The 15,278-nt window shown below is 40.0% G+C and overlaps 1 pseudogene; it reads right to left on the reverse strand.

The window, feature by feature from the left end:
• Window positions 1-2,991: 2,991 nt before the first annotated feature.
• LOC119899916 lies at window positions 2,992-8,477 on the reverse strand (annotated as a pseudogene).
• Window positions 8,478-15,278: the final 6,801 nt, after the last annotated feature.

A 15,278-nucleotide genomic window follows, 5' to 3' on the forward strand; every position in this document is an offset into this window, starting at 1 on the left:
TAAAAAAAGGCTAAAGGCTTTTTTCCCCAAATCATATTCTGCTATTATACTAAAAAGCCTCATTGCATTCTTTGTTTTCATAATGTTAAGGGCTTTTGTAAAGGAAAGAAACTCATTATGAAATACACAAAACTTTCACTTTTTGTGTATTTTTGTGAAAGGTTTCACTTTCAAAAGCTTGACTTGTGAATATAAAATTTCCCAAGAATGATAATGTTATCAGAAAATCATCTTTGTTGTTGTCCATGACACAACCATAGATAAAGTCCTTCAGAGAAAAGTTTGTGAGATGGAAAACCTTTGGGTAAAGCTAGTCATGTATATCAAGCCATAACGCTTCAGAATACATACAATGGAAAAATAAATGATCAGTAGTTTCATTGTCATCACAAAATACACAATTATTGGTTTCTATTCCAAAACGCTGTCTTACCAAGTCGCTGGATGGATACACACAAAATAGATTTCTTTGGCTTTTGGAAATATAGGGAATTTTAAATATTTGGAATGTAACGAGTGAATAGTACATTTTGAAAATAATTGAGTTTCTAAAGGATATTGTAGGGAATGAGATGTTATCAAACAAATTTCTAATTGTTTTGTTAGGGACTTTTACCTCATTAAAGACAATGCCTCCAACTAAAAGTAGAGGGAGACATGGGGTGACAGGAGTGGAATTCATTAACATACACTTAATTAAACACAAAAAAGATTTGGGGAGAGCGTTAGTTATGGAGTTAAAAAGATTGCGATTGCCAGTGAGGTCATGTCTTAGACAGAAGGATCACAGACCAAATACCTTTATCCATCCAGTCCTTGTTGTACAGCGATTTGTTTTTGACCGTAATATATCTATTATTCCATATTGGGGAGTTATGTGGGGTGAAGTTGTGATTATATAAGAGTTTCCAATAAAATCAAACCTGCTGGTGATAAAGGGATAATTTAATTGGAAGTCTTTGAATAGTGAAATCACATTTAAGTAGAATTTCTATGAATTCTTGAATATTTCTCTGAGGATATGATACCAAAAGTTATTGTTGTTCAGGAAGAATTTCAACCAATTGATTTTCAAGGTTCCATTCATAAAGTCAAAATCAATAGTTTGCAGGCCACCATCTTTAAATGTTTTGGTCATCTCTGTTTTCTTAACATAGTGGACTTTCCTTCTCCAAATTTAGTCAAAATTGATTTGGTTGATCTTTTTAATGGCTCTGTTAGGAATAGCAATTGAGTATGCAGGATAAATACACCTTGAGATACTTTCCATTTTAGTCAAAAATATACGGCCCAATAAACTAATATCTTGCAACAACCATGAGTTAAGTCTACTTCGGCATTCCTCTATTACTTTCCACACATTGACGTTTTCACGTTCAGTAAAATTTTCTTACATCTACCCAAGTATTTAACAGAGGACCTAAAACTCGCCCTTGGTTAATCAACACCAAAAGGCAGTCGCCCAGCTTCAGCTACCACAGTTGGGGACCGTCTGAGTTGTCCCTTGCTCACAACAATGCTGCTTCTTTTTTTGTTTCAGGCTGATTGCAACCATGACTTTTAAAGTGCATACCACCACCTACTGTACCAGAGTATGTAGCATGAACTATGTTGGTTGGGACTACTTGATATCAAAAATATTTAAATAAATAGATAAACAAACATAAACAAAACAGATAAACAGCCTACAAAAAACACTAAATCCTATTTATGGTTGACCAAGAAACACAGCAAATGCATGGGGTGAGGGAAAATCCTATATATCCATCCATCCATGAGAGAGACTATTGTCTGTTAGTGTAGCTTAGACAGAGATGCAGGATAGCTGTTAGAAATCCTGTTTGAGATACAACAAAATTTGGTTACATCACCTAAATATAGCAACAATATTGCTTATTTCCATCAGCACGCCCCTGGTGTACCCAGGATCCTAGTGGGCAACCGGCTGCACCTGGCTTTCAAGTGACAGGTGCCAACGGAGCAGGCAAGGACGTATGCAGAAAAGAACAGCACGACTTTCTTTGAGGTCAGTCCGCTGTGCAACTTCAACATCATCGAATCCTTCACAGAACTTTCACACATTGTGCTGATGAGGCCAGCAGAGGCTGCTAGATATGCAAATAAAACTGGTAGAAAATAAGAAAATCCAAAATGGCTGCCACTGTCAGTCTCCCGATGCAGATGATAGTTTGCCTGCTGCATTGTGAGACTGAGAAAGTAAAATATTTGTGATACTTCTCTGCATGAAGAACTCCCCGTTCTTGTCAAAATCACTGGTTACCAGATGCACCAACAAGCATGGGCACTGATTTCACATAAGTATCAGCTTAAACATCTGCTACATTGATGCTCCAGTCATTCGATTTAGATCAGGGAAGAAGCTAAGCTTCAGTATGAATCCTGTGGTTAAATTCAAAACCGATGCTCATTTCTTCATTACTCCTTGCTCCCTAATGAACTTGGATACTTACTGGACACTCCCTGACAAGCCATCTTGATAGTTTCTTTGAACACATGTCTAGACACCTGCCTGGAAATTCATGCCACAGTCAAACTCTTGAAATTGCCCAGTTCCTTCACCGGAAACAGGCAGCACTGTCTGGAAGTAGTGTGCTCAAGGAGGTTCATTTCAAAACTGCACTAATGCATCTGCTTTTGACCAGAGCCCCATCACAGTGGAAACCCAACATGGGGACTTCCATGCTACGAGATTTGTTGGCCTTCATGGAGAGAAGCCCTGAGAACAAGCAGTTGAACCATGCCCTTATTGGGAACCCCTTGACACAGAAAATTGAACTTCCTGCTGAATTCACTAAAGCAAAGACTGAATCTCTTCCATCCCCTTGTGGTACACAACTGTATCTACAGAGATGCAGTGACACATTTTCAGGAAATGCTTAGAAATGCAGACATGCTCATACATGAATATGCTGGGCAGTGTACAGACAATGCCAGTTGCGCCATTTAAAGAATCATAAGCATTAAGATTTTAAATTCTGCTTTTATTCTCTTCTGTCAGAGTGAATGAGTTATGTCATGATAATAGCAAGGATCCATTTCTCATTTAAAAATCATGTCTACATAATTCTGTCAGTAATCATTTTCCCATCGCTTTAAGTCTTCATGCTCTGCCACGTCGGGGTCAACAAAACTGAACGTGTCAAGGGAATTCATCCGAGGGTCAACCGCTGCATAGTCATCCTTGCCGCTTGCGACGACCTCCCAAGAGTGACTTGAGATCATACCCCTAGAAGCTGTAAAAATACAAGAGGATAATTGTCAGAGAGTAGCTTTCAGTAAGGAGTCATTTTATGCTTTTGATTCTGCATGATTGTCAAGGGATGAGTACTTTTGGATTTGCATCAGTATTGCCTGTAGAAAGTGAACGCTTCAAGAATCGACTGCCTAGGAACAGCTCTGTGCCAAGTCAGGGAGCATGTCTGAAGTTACTGCATTTCATACCAAGATGTCCTCAAGACCCCTCCCCAACAGACAGACAAGTTGAAGACGTACCCTTAGGCTGTGCCAAGGAGCAGGTCGAGTCACAGCAGGTGCACACGGAGTCATCAGAGTACAGCTCCTTCCACCTAAACCATAACAGTTGTCAGCAATATTAGATGGCAAACTTGATGGACAAAGCAGATCACAGTGAGCACAGCTGGAAATACACACCGAGTTCTTTTGGCAGTCAAGTACACATGAAACACTTCCTCCTACAAGACCTTCAAAAGCAAGCTACACCTGTGAGGTTTTACTTTAGCCAGAGTCAACTCACGTTTTGGTCGCTGGATCATAATTGCAAGCCTTTGAGCCCTGAGTTGGAGTACGTGTCCCCACAGAGATCTCGCAGTGCATGTAGAGTTGCTGAAAGACATTGAGCATTAATGGCTACATGTGTTCATTATTTGACAGCATTGAGCTCTGTACAACTACCTCTTGACAGTACCTGTGAGGAGGAAGCGGAAACGCCATTCTTGAAAATCAAGGCACCCAGACTGAATTTCTGGACCATCTCTGAGGCGCCAGCGAGGAACCTTGACTGTTCGTTCTCTTTGCCATCAATCATGCACCTGTCGAGAAGACACATTTACCTCCAACCACCAAGTGACAGGCCCATCTTATACTGAAATCATTTCAAACCTTACCCTTGGTTGTCAATGACCGTATATTGAGGATTTGAATTGGGGTCTCGGAGGCTGTCACAAAGCACTTGTCGATGTATATCCTCTGGCCTCCCAACTGTGCAGTGCGGTCAGGTTGCGTGACCTCAAAGTACATCGGCTCGCCCAAGGTGAAGGTTTTGGTTCCAGTGATTTCATTACCTGATGCTGTGGCAAAGTGAGGGACATCACTTGACAATAGAGACACAGGGCTGCTGCATACATTTGCTATGCAAGTAATGCAATTGGTTCCTTTAAGCTCCAGCAGAATATGCAGTGATGAGTTCTGAGTACTTGTAGAACATGCTTTAGTATTTTATGCTGGCATATTTTGAGTACACTTACAAATGCTTGACAGATCAGGTGCTAGGGTGCCTTTTCTAAAATGGTAAATATTTGACTCCAGGGTTTGTCTAGCTTTGGATTCATTTAACAGCTTCCCATTTGTGTCAATACAGGTGTGCATTTAGCTCCCCATGTAATCCTTGTCCACACAAGTTTTGTCAGACATCTTTGTTGCCCATTAAAGAACCTGATTTATACCACCTCAGAGGTACGTCATCATCCACATTAACCTCACCATGTTACAAAACTAAGGATACATTTTGTAGCGCTCCCTCTTCTGTCCAAGTTGCACATCTATACTTGGAGCAGCACTTTCCTAGCCTGGTTAAGTTTAGAAATGTGCATTTGCAAGTTACCACTCCTTTCTGCACTTCAGAGATCCTAATTTCAAAAAAAGAGACAGTGCTTCTGATAACAGGCCTTGTGCTGAAAATACTGGGTGATGGTGCATTTAAAACATGGGAACATACCATCTTGAGGAGTAAGGGTGAAACTAGTTTTAGGTTGGAGTCGTTTGAAAACTGCACCCATGCGATCAGGATAGAAGCCAACTTTATAGGAGTGGAAAAACCTGCAATAGTCAAGTGAAAACTCACAATACAAAATTTGAAAACAGAAATCATTGATTGCCCTGTAGTCTTGCAATATGTCCTTGGTCTTAAATGCTGGTAGTTAAGATTTGTAATAGAACTAAATTACACAATCATACTAAAACTAAGAACCTAATCTAAATCTTACCTGGGATAGTTACAGTTCAGGGGAATATCAAATGGCATTTCCCTTAAAACTGGACCAGTTGGCCTGTAGTGGAGCACATTACTAAAGGACAGATAATCTGGATGACTCTGGAACATAAACATTCACATGTTGGTTGCAGTCACAAACTAGAACTAACTGAATGATACAGCAATTGAGAGGAACAGCTTTACCAACCTTTTTCTCAAATCCACAGTCAGTTCTCAGAAGGTACTCAAGGTAGTAATGTTCTTTGGTACCTTTGTTAACAGGACAGGTGCCTAGTTTCAAGTATTTGTATGCGTCACGAGTCTTAAAGACCTCTCTCCTGATTCTCACATACATTCTGTCAACATGACACAGGATTTCAACCAACTTTGTCCCGGCTGTTGCGCCAATTGCCGGAGTAGGGGCAGCAGTCACAAGTAACATTTCGTTAGCCAAGTTAGGGAGGCTTCTGGCACCCTGTTCTGGCTTGAAAACCTGTTTCAGGGTCTGAGAGGCTGGGACAGCCAGATACTGAGGAACATTTTTGGCTTCAGGTGATCCACTACCTGATGCACTCCTCAACAATTTGGTTTCAGGTGCAGGGGCTGGTGTCATTTCTTTACTCATCATTGTCTCCATTCTCACCCACACTAATTCAGGATCTTCCAAAAATAGGCCATCCTCAGATCTACTTTCAAAAGAACTACAGGCAGAACAAAACAGCAACAACAAACACACAGCAGGTACTAACTCCATTTTCACTCCAGCAGCTGCCTTCAACTACAACTGACCCCTAACCTAAACAGGGCATGTATGATGGTGGTGTTTCACCTGGCTTTTATGTTCTGCACTTAAGAGATAATTCACACAGCTGCTGTAAATTCCAATCAAGAACAACCAATGAGAGGTCACCAATAATAATCCCCCTTAACGGGCTTCCTTTCTCTGTAAAGGCTTGTGTCATACACCAGTGTGGGTTTGCAAAGTGCATGTGTCATTTCTAAACCAATTGTACAACGTGCAAAATAAAGTATAAATTAAGTCAGTCCCTTCAATTTACTCAGTAGGTAGGGTTAACTTCTCCTCCCTCTCTGGTGAGGCAGCAGCAGAGCATTTCCACCCACGTCTATCATAGCCTCTATGGACAGATCAGTTGCTTCATTATTAATGAAGTATCTTGTATTGAATATTAAATAAATCGAGACATAAAACTACAATAAACCTCAAAAACAATGGTGCAAAAGACATAGTTACTTTATTATGTTACAAAAAATCCCGGTCCTACAGAGAAGCTTAGGGCTCTCGATGAAATTTCCTAAATCGATAGATCAATCCAATTAAAAAGATGGGTGGTTGTGGAAAGGTGGGCTAGGCTAATAAGCATTAAATGAGGCATGTAAGTAAGTTTTAAAATAACATGTTGTTCCTTTTATTTTTATTTTTTGAAATCGTAACCGGATGTAACTGAAAGGTTAAGGATTTGGCTGGAATATTAATGCAGTAGCAGAAGAATACGGATTAAATAACATAGAATACGGACCAACTACTGTATGGGATAATGTTCCTCCGTGAATATTTCCTGTGCCCAATGTGGACTTGAAGCTTCTAGAGAAGAAGAAAGAATGGAGTGAAAGTAATGTGGATAATATTGGATATTTGGTTCAAGATTATGTGAAGAGGAATTATTATGATTATATGCTATTATTTACTGACAGATCAAAAGATCCACGGAATGAACATGTAGGATCAGGAGAAAAACATACCTTAGTTTGATGTAGTTATATGTAAAAGAATTAATGATAAATTATCTGTATATACAGCAGAAATGGTTGCTATTATTTTAGGGTTACAGTGGATAGAAGAGGTTAGGCCTGAGAGAGCTGTCATTTGTTCAGACTCCGCTGCAGCCCTGTATAGTTTGAATTCCAAAAAGACAGTAAGAGATGATCTATTGATTGAAATATGTACAATAATGCTGAGAATACAAAGAGCTGGAGTTGATGTGCAGTTTGTTTGGGCCCCTGCTCATGTTGGTGTTGATGGGAATGAGAAAGCAGATGAGATTGCAAAAGCATCGTTGAAATTAAAAGATGATGAAATAATGCAAGTTCCTTTGGAAAAGGAGAGGTCAAATCATTAATTAGAAAAGCAGTGAGTGACGTATGGCAGAAGAAGTGGGACACAGACACTAAAGGGAGACACTATTATAGCATACAGAAATCAATTAAGGTGAAGGGTTTCAAAGGAAAATGTAGATGAGATGAAGTGTTTTTTTCAAGATTAAGGCTTGGACATACTGGGTTAAAATCAACGCTTTATTTAATGGCAAAATGTGTGTCTGATAAATGTGAGGTTTGTAATGTTCCTGAAAATGTCGAGCATGTCATCATGAAGTGTAATAAATATAATTCTCAGAGAAACATCTTACGTGGCAAGATATATGAATTAGGACGGGGATGGAATTTAGAAGGGATTTTAGGGATGAGTGAGGAAACAAGTGAGTGCTGCAAAGCTCTATTTAATTTTCTCAAATCTACAGGATTAGATCATAACATATAGCCTTTTTTTTTTGGATTTAATTTTGTTTTGTTTGTTTTGTTGAGTTTTGTTTTCTATTTATTTATTTTCATTTTGGTTCACTGAACCTGTAACCTGAAGTACTAAAACCTTGATATTACACACTCCGGTACAGTAGGTGGCGGTATGCACCTGAACAAGTTGGTTGCAACCCGCCATAAAACCCGAAGAAGAAGAAGAAGAAGAAGAAGAAGAAGAAGAAGTAACCGGATGTTACGCAACCCATGATGCCAATACCAGGAAGTTCCAACACAGTCCTGTTGGCTGGACGTTGTGGTCGGAGGCTGAAAATCCCTCGTTGGCCTTTTCATTTATTAACAAAGTGAAACAATCGTATTTGGTTTGGAAGAGTATGGTTCAATGTAGGACTAGGATGTGTAGGACCGTCTGAGTTTTCCGTTGCCCCCTTTTAGTGCTGCTGCTGCTGCTTCTTTTTTGTTTCATGGTAGATTGCAACCATGACTTTTAAAGGTGCATACTGCCGCCTACTGTACCACTGTACACTGTATGTAGCATGAACTATGTTCGTTGGGACTACTTTTATATCATCAAAAAATTTTAAATAAATACATAAACAAAACAGAAACAGCCTAAAAAACCACTTAATCCTATTAAATATCCCTATATTTTTCAGATATTGTACACCAGCTTTCTGTGTATCCTTTACCCCATCTCAAGACTTTCTTGGAGAAAGCTAAAGCCCCAATTATGCAACCATTGTTCTACCTTTCCTATTGATTCCTTGATTTTACTTCTCACCCTTATGGGATCTCGTCCTCTTGTCCAGATGGCCCCATCATCTGCATATAGAGCTGACCCAATCCTTCTGTCTAGATTCATAAAAATATCATCAATCATAATATTAAATAAAACTGGACTAATAACATTGCCTTGCCTTCAGACAGTTCTGATCCCACTTTGAGAAATGTGAAGTTAGTGAAGCCAGCGGCCATAGTTAAGTGCATCCCCAGGGCCAGAGCGGGCGACGTTGAGTCATTATTTGAAACTGCTGGCTAAGGATAAACGTAAATACAGTAAGATTGCTATTCACGTCGGTAATGACTCCCGGTTACGCCGATCGGCGGTCACTAAGATTAATGTTGAGTCGGTGTATCCATAATGCAAAAACAATGTCGGACACCGTAGTTTTCTCTGGACCCCTGCCAAATCTGACCAGTGATGACATGTATAGCCGCATGTCGTCATTCCGCCGCTGGTTGTCGAGGTGGTGTCCAGCAAACAAAGTGGGCTTTGTAGATCATTGGCAGACTTCCTGGGGAAGACCTGGTCTGATTCGGAGAGACTCCATCCATCCCACTTGGGAAGGAGCAGCTCTCATTTCTAGAAATTTGGTCAAGTTTATAAGTGGACCAAATCCATGACAATTCAGAATTGAAACCAGGAGGCAGAGTCGCAGTCGAAGACTAACACACTTCTCTGCTCCTCCGTTTCAGGAGTTACCTAGTCAAAACCCTCAAAGAGTCGCAGTCGAAGACTAACACACTTCTCTGCTCCTCCGTTTCAGGAGTTACCTAGTCAAAACCCTCAAAGAGTCGCAGTCTAACACACTTCTCTGCTCCTCCGTTTCAGGAGTTACCTAGTCAAAACCCTCAAAGAGTCGCAGCCTAACACACTTCTCTGCTCCTCCATTTCAGGAGTTACCTAGTCAAAACCCTATAGTGATGGTTTCTGCCCCCCGACCATTGAAATTATTTAAATCAAAGGTAAACAGTAGAGGAGCTGTGCATAAAAAACTTGTAAAAATTAAAACCACAAGTGCAATAGTGCAAAAGAATAGGAGAATTAAATGTGGATTCTTAAACATCAGATCTCCCTCCTCTAAAGGTGTAGGCCTACAAGTAAATGAATTAATATAAGATTATAATATAGATTTATTTTGTCTTACTGAAACCTGGCTGCAACCCCTCCCAGTCATATTTATACACACATTCCTCAATAAACGTAAAATTTCTCAAGAGAAATTTTTTTAGGGGGACACAAATAATACAGCCAAAATTGTACTTGTATAGGATACGTGTACACAGAGTCTTATTACTATTTTTCTGGCCAACAACACAAAGTAATAGTTGTTTAAGTGTGACTTAAGTTCATAGGTTCACCACGCGGCCATACTATCCTAAATGACGTGTGTGTGGCTGTGACATAGGGTTACTGTCTGTGCACACACTAAAACAACGCGCAGCACAGCCTTTTTCTAATGTTCAATGTGACCGGCAGAAAATAGGATATTTGACATTGCTCGGCCCCGTTTACCGCTCAGAGCCGAGTAGACTGAAAAACCCCCCGGCCTATTTCAGTCCCCAGCTGATCGATCTGTGCATATCTAGCTGTAGAAGATGAGTTACAGTCCAGTAAGCTACATAACAAGCTACCAGATAAGCTAGGTAATGTTATAATAACAGAGTGGGCTCATGTAAAAATAATAGGTTATCATAACTTTTTTGTCATGATTAATTTATTAATGACTCAGCATCATCTGTATTAAAGAAAAGAATTAGTTCATCCAATGTGTAAGGTGTATAAAACAGTCAGCCTGCTTAACATTACTGGAGTTTCACAACTACTGAAGAATTTAACTGGTTTTCTGCCACTGGACTTCTGTGAGAGAGAAAGCAGGCAGTGGACCAAACCTCTGTGAGGCAAGGGAGGGGTGACTCAAAATGTTTCTAAAGTTACAACTCAACTTTATTGCGTTTGTATTGTTACAGTTATTGTTTATATTTACACAATACAAAGTATATATCATTATATTATTTGATGGTTTTTAAGGGGTGGACACCCCTCTGATTGTGGGTGACCCACCTGTGATTTCCGCCTATTTTCTGGTAGTGCTGTAGCAAGATTTAGGGATGCGATTCCATCAGCTCTAAATTCATTGTCAGGTCGCAGGATGGTGGACGACTCCTATGCAAATTTCAGAGCCTCCTAAATCGATCATCTTGTTGATAGTGCTGCAGGCTCGCTGCGAATGACACTTGACTCTGTTGCCCCTCTAAAAAAGAAAATGATAAAAACAAAGACGGTTAGCTCAATGGACTTAATATTATATATTATTTAGCTCAAATATCGTGGAAACGAGAGGAATTGGCGTTCCACCAAACTGGAAAATTCTCGTTTAATTTGGCAAGATAGATTTAAATACTTATAGGACGGCCCTCCGTAATGCCAGAGCAGCGTACTACTCGTCATTAGTAGAAGGGAAATAGGAACAACCCCAGGTTTCTTCTCACCAGGCTGACAGTCACAGCTCTATTAAGCCATGTATTCCCATAGCTCTCAGTAGTTACGACTTCATGAGCTTCTTTAATGATAAAATTCTAACTATTAGAAACAAAATTCACCAAGACCTGCCCTTAACTGGCACCGACTTATCGCTAAACTCAGGAACCTTAGAAACAGCTGTAAAAACAGATATATGTTTAGACTGTTTTGCTTCCCTCAACCTGCCTCTTAGACCCCATCCCGACTAGGCTGCTTAAAGAATTTTTACCCTTAGTCAGCACTTCTTTACTAGACATGGTCAATCTATCTCTATCAGCAGGTTATGTACCACAGTACTTTAAAGTAGCTGTAATTAAACCTCTTCTGAAAAAGCCCAACCTTGATCCAGGTGTTTTAAATGTAAAATGCTCCGTACTTGTATAGCGCCTTTCTAGTCTTTTCGACCACTCAAAGCGCTTTTACACTACATCATACACTGAGTCTAAGTGCTCCAACGGAAACTAACATTCACACTCACACACTGGCGGAATAGCCGCGGAATAGCCGCCAGGGGCAATTCGGGGTTCAGTATCTTGCCCAAGGACACGCAACCAGAGGGATTGAACCGCCGACCTTCCGCTTAACGGCCAACCCGCTCTACCTCCTGAGCCACAGCCGCCCCGACCGAGAGCTGCCCTTCCATTTCTCTCCAAGACCCCTGAGAAAGTAGTTGCTAAAACAGCTGAGAGACTTTCTACATAGCAATAGTTTATTTGAGGATTTTCAGTCAGGATTTAGAGTTCATCATAGCACAGAGACAGCACTGGTGAAAATTACCAATGACCTCCTTATTGCATCAGACTTGTCTCTGTACTGGTTAGATTGACTGATTAGCTCTTAGCGCTGTATTTGATGCATTGACCATCAGATCCTATTACAGAGACTTGAACATTTCATTGGCATGAAAGGAACCGCTCTAAGTTTAAGTCCTGTTTATCAGATTGATTTCAGTTTGTACATGTTAATGAATCCTCCATGCATGCCAAAGTAAGTCATGGAGTTCCACAAGAATTTGTGCTCAGACCAATCCTCTTCACTTTATATATGCTTCCTTTAGGCAATATTATCTGGAAACACTCCATAAACTTTAATTGTTATGCAGATGATACTCAATTATATCCATCGATAAAGCCAGATGAAACTCTTCAGTTAGCTAAACTTCAAATGTGCCTTCAGGATGTTAAAACCTGGATGACCTGTAATTTTCTAATGTTGTCTAATGTCTCAGATAAAAATGAAGTTATTGTTCTGGGGCCTAAGCACCTCTCTCTCACCCCCAACCGGTCGAGGCAGATGGCTGCCCAACCTGAGCCATGGTTCTGCTCGAGGTTTCTGCCTCTTAAAAGGAAGTTTTTCTTTGTCTCTGTCACCTAGTGCTTGCTCTTGGTGGGAATTGTTGGGCTTCTGTAAATAACATCACAGAGAACGGTCTAGACCTGCTCTTTTATGAAAAGCCCTCTGAGATAACTCTTGTTGTGATGTGGCACTATATAACTAAAATTGAATTGAACTGAATTGATGATACAATCACTAGTTCATTCAAATTTATTTCTGCATCCAGAGTACTTTCCTCACAATTTTTTTAATAAACACATTTCTATTTTCCTTAAGAACCTTCTCTTTATGTAGTCTATGGATATCATCTAAATGATCCCCACTATGCACACTAGCAAACTTCTTTCCCAACATATTTGCCTTTTCCTTATCTGTTATTGCCAGTATTCCCATCACCCTCTAATACAGGTATTTTAGCATATACTTTTTCCCCACTCATTTTCTTCAGCATTGACCACACCTCTCCTATTTTAACTTCCCTTCTTATAGTAGAACAATAGTTCCTAGTTAGTTACTTTTCGTGTCTGAGTCTTTTTCTTCTGACAGTTAATTAGATTATATTGGTTGAAGTTATTTCTTAACATTTTCATTGCCCTATTTCGTTCTTTAATAGCTTCTGTACATGTATTGTTCCACAATGGGACCGTTTTCCTTTTCCCCCCAACTGACTTACATGGTATGCTATTTAATGCTGCATTCAAAATTAAATGTGAAACTTCTATGCACATTCCTCAATATCACCCTGCATTGAAATGACTCTGCTGAAATACAGCATATTTCTTTCAATTTTTCCCAATGAGGTTTAGCAAAATCCCACTTCTTATGATTAGGCCTTTCTTGAAGATCTATTTCAACATTTATAGAACAAAATATTGGAAAATGATCACTTCCAATACTTGTACTTTCCTTTACCTTCCATTCACAAGAGTTTTCCAGATTATTATAAACGTATTAGAACGTATGTCAATTCTTGTGCAATTTCCATTATTTAAACAAACTAGTTGCCTAACATCCAGTAGTTCTTCCACTGCTTCTCCATTCCTATCAGTATGCTTACTTTCCCAAAGACTATTATGTGCATTAAAGTCTCTGCACCATATTTCTTTCCCCTTTCCTTGTCTCCTTATTATTTCCTCTAAGGTTTCTAGGCTTAATGATTTACAAAGGGTTAAATAAGTTGATTACTACCAAGTGCCCATCTGATTTATAAATTTCAGTAATCACACATTCTATTTCTTTTGTAGTTGCTATTCATCCAAGTAGTATCCCATCCCTCACATACTCCAAACTGATTTTCACCTCTATCAAACCTAACAGACTCATAACCAGGTTGCCCCCAACAGTGGATGTCTGGCGAGCTTATAAAGCTGTGGATCGGATCCAATGCGTGGTATGATAGTCCGGTCAAGAGTTACTATTATCTCCTGAAGTTTCTTTTGGTGGGAGACAGCAGAGTCGGAAAGGGGGAAATCTTGGACAAGACGGATCAGTAGAGTCCCCCTATGACTATCACAGGGGTAAATAACTATCTCTGCTTTAGTTCAGTTGTTTAGAACTGAATTATAAAGACCTTTTTAAACATTGACAACAACTCTGTGTGGAGGGATTGATTACAAGAGCACCACTATTCTGCTGGATGGGAGGAGAGTGAAATTAGAGTTATGGTAAGAGTTTTTGGCAAAACACAGCGTAATGGGAATTCCAAACATATTGCATGTAACCCTGGACTCAGGGAGACTCATGTGTGATGTGGCACTGAATCTGTGTAAACGTAACAGTTGAAATATCTCTGTTCTCTGTGTTATCCAGACTTCAGGGACAATGAGTCTCTGTGGGATGATATGATTGACCCTATAAATGACAGGCTCACTCAGCTCTCCTCACTCATTCGAGCATACACTTATGCGTGTTGCTGTGAGTTCTGCAGAAGACTTTAATAAAATTCACAGAAAGACAAGTGTTTGCCTGAGCTGTTTCTTTGAAAACTTAAATTGCCATCACAACAGACTGATCAAATCAATAATGGCTGCAGTAGTAGTGAACAAATCCACAGCATATTGGTCTTCTTACATGCTCATGTGCGTTTGTTAGCAACAATATTGCTTATTTCCATCAGCACGCCCCTGGTGTACCCAGGATCCTAGTGGGCAACCGGCTGCACCTGGCTTTCAAGCGACAGGTGCCAACGGAGCAGGCAAGGGCGTATGCAGAAAAGAACAGCACGACTTTCTTTGAGGTCAGTCCGCTGTGCAACTTCAACATCATCGAATCCTTCACAGAACTTTCACGCACTGTGCTGATGAGGCACAGGATGGAGAAATTCTGGAGGACCAACAGAGGTCCATCCATCCATCCATCCGTCGTCAAACGCTTATCCTGCGTACAGGGTTGCGGGGGCCCAACAGAGGTGAGCTGGTTAATCATGTTTGCATACAAGTTCTGTTAAACGTTTTTATTTTTTTTACCAGTTCTGTGAGAGGATTGAATGTTTTTTTCATTTTATGAAAACAGTCAGTTCTCACAACTGATAGAGAAAAGCAGCAGAAAGTTTCAGTTGTATTTGTCTTGATTTTGACATGTTCACCCCCGAAGTATGTCGCGCCACACCAATGCAGTGGACATGAATCAGCATGGCCTTTTGTGATGTCCAAATAGTACAGTTTATAGACACACTGAGAAATATATATTTATTGAAGAGTAATGTGGAGCTCTGACGCCTTTAAGGGAAAAATTAGGGAGTGTGTCTAACATCCATATCCCTTCTTCTTTATTGTTGAGCAGTAATAAATGGCATTTGACATACAATGTAATCACAGAATTGAGGAAAGAAGATGCTTCCAGGCCATCGAGGAAGCA

This window comes from Micropterus salmoides, unplaced genomic scaffold (assembly GCF_014851395.1).
Source record: "Micropterus salmoides isolate LMB-PRFRI ecotype aquatic unplaced genomic scaffold, ASM1485139v1 Ms_hic_scaffold_12, whole genome shotgun sequence".
Lineage (NCBI taxonomy): Eukaryota > Metazoa > Chordata > Actinopteri > Centrarchiformes > Centrarchidae > Micropterus > Micropterus salmoides.